Here is a 4,832-nt window from a genome sequence, read left to right on the forward strand (position 1 = left end):
GCTTTGCGTTTGCGGATAGCGTCTTGCGCTGACAGCGCCACTACGGCGTCAAGGAAAAGCTATTAGAAATAATTAAATAAAATATACCATTTTATGATAGGAATAGTAATCTTGATTTGCGTGTATTCGCGCTTAATTACAATTTAGAGGTTATTCTGTAAGCAGCAATCAATTAATTGCGCTTAGTTTTGAGCAAACCAACTTTACGTGCCTTCACAAGCCAAGCTTAGGCGTGTTAGGCCTACGAGCCATAATATCCACAATCGAATTCGGAATCAGCGGCGTCTAATGAATCAATCTTCATAACACACGCTAGTTGAGAGAAAGCGGCAACCGCAGTCACTTCTCCTAGCTTGCGAACTTCACGCGTTACCAAGAATCGAAACCAGTTTGGTGGTAGGTTACAGCCGTCGCTTCGATGGGTGCCGCCATGTTTGCTGACGCAAAGCTTTCGGGGCCGCTATTTGGGCTCCCGCTAAATCGGTGAAATGGCGTTCCCAGCGCAAAACCCGTTGCGTCTCACGCATGCGCATTGGCTTCGACGCTATTTCTTTTGGGTTCCAAAACGTTTGCTGCCCCTATTCTAAAACTCTCTATTATGACAACGAGCTTTCACAACCAGATCGACAAGCTAGAACAAGCAGGCTATCCTCAGGATATCGTTAAATGATTGTGTGCTAACACTTTGAAAGAAACAAAAACCAAAGGATACAGTCGGAGCACCTGGGAAGATCGTCGTAAAAATAATAAAATTGCCGTCGTTCCGTACCTACATGAAACATCTAACGAATTAAAACATATAGGCACCTAGGTGTAAGGTTGAGGTTCTGTTTTCAGCAAAAAACAAGCTTGAGAAAATCAATTCGTTCAGTGAATTCCTTGCATCACATGACCGGCCTGGGTTCGAAAATCTTGAGACGACGCTAGGGGGCGAAACGGAGCAGTCACGCTTCGCATGAACTCCTGCCTCGACGCCTCATTTCACCCGGAAAACCTCGACGTTACCGGAAAGGCAGTACTCTATCGTCTTCAACTAATCAAGCGCAACCCGTGGATAACTGGTTTTCAACCGTAAGTCCATATTTCCCTTTCGCTGCTTGTTCGAAGATCCGCGGAGAAGAACGCTGCTCCAGCTCGTGCGGGACGCACCAGGATGGCTGACGACGACGCGTCTGCGACGATCGGAGCCACGAAGCAGATCGAAAAGAACCCCCAACGCTACCGACCTCTCGCAAAAGAAAACCCTTGACAACGGGGAATGGTTTACTGCAAAATACCACAACTCAAGGCTGATCGCCCTTCCGGATACCGGGATCGAAGCGGTGGACAAATCAGCACCGAGCCAGCCCAAACTAAAGGAGAATTCCATTCGCCAAGAGAAGCTACCGCCACTACCAAAGACCGATTTCAATGTCATCATTAGACCGAAGAATGGGCTCAACATCAGTCAACTGAGCACGCATCAGATGACCCGGACTATAACCAAAGCATGTGGAAATCCAGACATGTGCAACGAAGGCAACTTGCTTATACGGTTGCGCAATGGATCGAACATCGCCATAATCAGCACGCCAAGCATGGAGACTGCCAATGTAGGGCATAGCGTTCCAAGTCTACGTATTGCTGCGAAAGACTATATGCCGTGACGTCTTTCGTGGCAGCGCCGGTGTTAGGGTTGGCGTCTGACACCACGTGGCGACAGGTCATTCACCCTACCCTTCCTGAACCAGAGCCCACGTGCACCGGAGAGGTCATTCACCCGACCTTCTCTGAACCGGAGCCCACGTGCACCGTAGGGGTCAATCACCCGACCGGATTCGTCGCTGAGAGGATCGACCTCTCCTTCCCGTGTTTGGTATTTCAGGAGGAGGGGCCCTCTCTCCGTGCCTGTCACGTGTCATCGATGGAAGCAAGGTGCCGCCCACACTTGTAGAGAGCTATTTAAGGGGCTCCGAAATGTACTTTGATATACTTCTTACTTGAGACTTCATACTTCATGCTTTCCTTATTTTCTTTCAACTACCTTTGAATAAACCGTGCAAGTTTCGCAGTAGCAAATCGTCTCGCTCCTGCTTGGTCGCCACGATCTACCGCATGCCTGCAGCCCGCCGACAACGCCACGCTACCCAATAAGTAATGTCGGTCGAGCTTCGTTAGGCAGGCGCCGCTACTTCTCGGCAGCAGTAGGGAACGTTACCCTGGAGTACGCAACACCGGACAATTCGGGCAAAGGTGTGATTCACGGACTGGACGCCGGTACAATGCCGACCGAAGTACTAGCCCACCTTCGTGTACGTACCCATGGAGTCAAAATACTTTACGCAAGAATGCTTGGAAACTCCCAAACCGCGGTCATTACCTTCGAGGGCAAGATCGTCCCCCGCTACGTTTACACTTTGCTATACCGCTATCGGTCATCGCGGCAAGTTTGCTATATATGCTTCAAGCCTGGGCATAGGGCGGATGTATGCCTGACACCTGATGTCGTTGTCTGCTCGAACTGCGCCGAGCCAGTTATCGAAGACGGACACACCTGCGAGCTCAGGTGTGCGCTGTGCAAGGAAGCGCACCCCACACGTGCAAAGGAGTGCAAGGAATGCCTTAGGAAACCGAGGAGCCCACGGGCGAGAAAAAAAAAAGAGGAACCGGACGCCGAAGCCAGGGACGCCGGCGGACGTGGCCGGCCCAGGAAACGCTGGTTCAGTAGGGACTCCAGCTCGACATCCAGGTTCAGATCAAGGTCGAGATCCACGCCCAAGACCAGGCAGGCTCCGGAAACGAAAAAGAAGCAGCAGAAGAAGACCATACACAAGAAGGAAGAAGACAGTAAGGTGAGCTGGAAAGCGCATCTTTTCTCAGCCTCTCCCGCTGCTCCAAAGAACACAGACACGCAGAACGACGAAGTAAATGAGTTAAGGCGAACTATTCAGACTCTCAGGGCAGAAAATGCTGAGCTCAGACAGAAGCTCAACGAGCTCATAGATGAACTTAAGGCACTGAGAAAAGGGCAGACAAACTCAAAGCCGCAAACAGACGAAACCCTGTCGGCCACCATAGGGCGGCAGGAATTCACAACTACCATGGTAGCCATGAACAATGCACTAGCGAATCTTAGCAACCTCGTTTGTAACAACCAAGAGGAGGCGCGCAAAGATAGAGAACGCCTAGTACAATTTACGGGCATGAAAACCAGAACTAAACCGTATGCTAGGCCATCGGCTGAGTATGGCGATCAACCGTAAACGCTCGGTCAAGTTGGAAACAATCGATATATGGCAGTGGAACTGCCGTGGGATCCGCAGAAAGCAGGGTCTCCTTAAACAACATATCACTAACTGCACAGCTCCGCCAGACATAATCGCCCTACAGGAAACCGACTGCTCACCCACTCTTGCGGGCTACTCACTCTATGAAGGGCTCGGCCAGAGTGAGGTCGCGACGCTGGTTGCCAAAGCTGTCACCGTAATCAGACATGACATCGACGCAACGGCCATTGACCAAGTTTTTGTTGAAATTATTACCCAAAAAAGAAGCCAAGAAAGCATCTTTCTCCTCAAAATTTATAGCCCGCCCAGCCAGAGAAAAGCTAACTTCGGCTACCTGTTGCGCAAGGCAGAACAAGCTAGCAGCAGGCAAGAAGGGTCTCGTCATCCTGGGGGATTTTAATGCCTGGCACAAAAGCTGGGGCTACGTTAAGGACACTGAAAAAGGTAGGGACCTATACCCAGAGAAACGGATCGCAGAAGGCTCGGTCTCATCCCAGACCACACCCAACCCAGGCGAGTGGGGAACAGTATCAACCGAGATTCGTGCCCAGACTTTGCATTCGTGAGAGGGGTAAGGGATGCTCGATGGGAAAACGACGGGGAAACGCTTGGCAGCAACCACTTCATTTTGCGCATCAAGATAGAAACCCTCCCGATCAGGAAAAGACTTGGCCAGGCTAGGCTCACCGACTGGGCAGCCTATAGCAAAACTAGGGCGGAGTCGGAAGACACTGAGATTACAGATATTACGAGCTGGGTCGCAGGAATCAAGGCAGACGGCAAAAGGCTAACCCGAGAATTCGCCCTCACCACCAACACGCCCGAGGTGGATAAGCATCTTTTATTATTATTATTATTATTATTATTATTATTATTATTATTATTATTATTATTATTATTATTATTATTTAGTACATACCGCAGACCTTTCGGTTCAAGCAGAAGGGCCATACAAACAAAAGAGAACAAATTAGGAACAAGCAAATACAAATTTATCCAATTTTTAGTCACACTGTGTCTGTAAACTGTCGTCCCAGTCTGACACTGTTCTAGGAAAAAAAGAAAATTTAAACGTGTCATTTCGAGCATAATAGGGTGTTAGTGAATCTGGATGATGCTGTCTTGTGTGATGTGTTATTGCAGGCGTTATATAAGTAGATGGTTTAATTTCAAGCCTGTTGTTAAGAAGGGAAAGGAATCCAAGCCTTAGCAGCTTTCGGTGTGATTCAAGAGTAGGTATGGAGTTTTCTGTCATAATTTTAGAGGGAGAGTCCAGTCTTTCGAATTTATTAAATATAAACCTAACTGCCTTTCTTTGTATTTTTTCAAGACGCACGATATTTGATTTAGTGTAAGGATCCCATGATATACATGATATACACCTATGGGACGCCCGACGGGGGTTACTAAGAAGATGGAGGCGGCAGCACAACAGAAAGCTCAGACTAAAGATCGTTGAGGTCACTTGACAAGCCGAAGAGTATGCGACAGAACTCTCAGGGCGCAACTGGGACCCTAGGCTCGAAAAAGACATAGGCCTTGCTGAGGGCTCTTATAGACCCAACC

Source organism: Dermacentor variabilis, chromosome 2, assembly GCF_050947875.1.
Source record: "Dermacentor variabilis isolate Ectoservices chromosome 2, ASM5094787v1, whole genome shotgun sequence".
Taxonomy (NCBI): Eukaryota; Metazoa; Arthropoda; class Arachnida; order Ixodida; family Ixodidae; genus Dermacentor; species Dermacentor variabilis.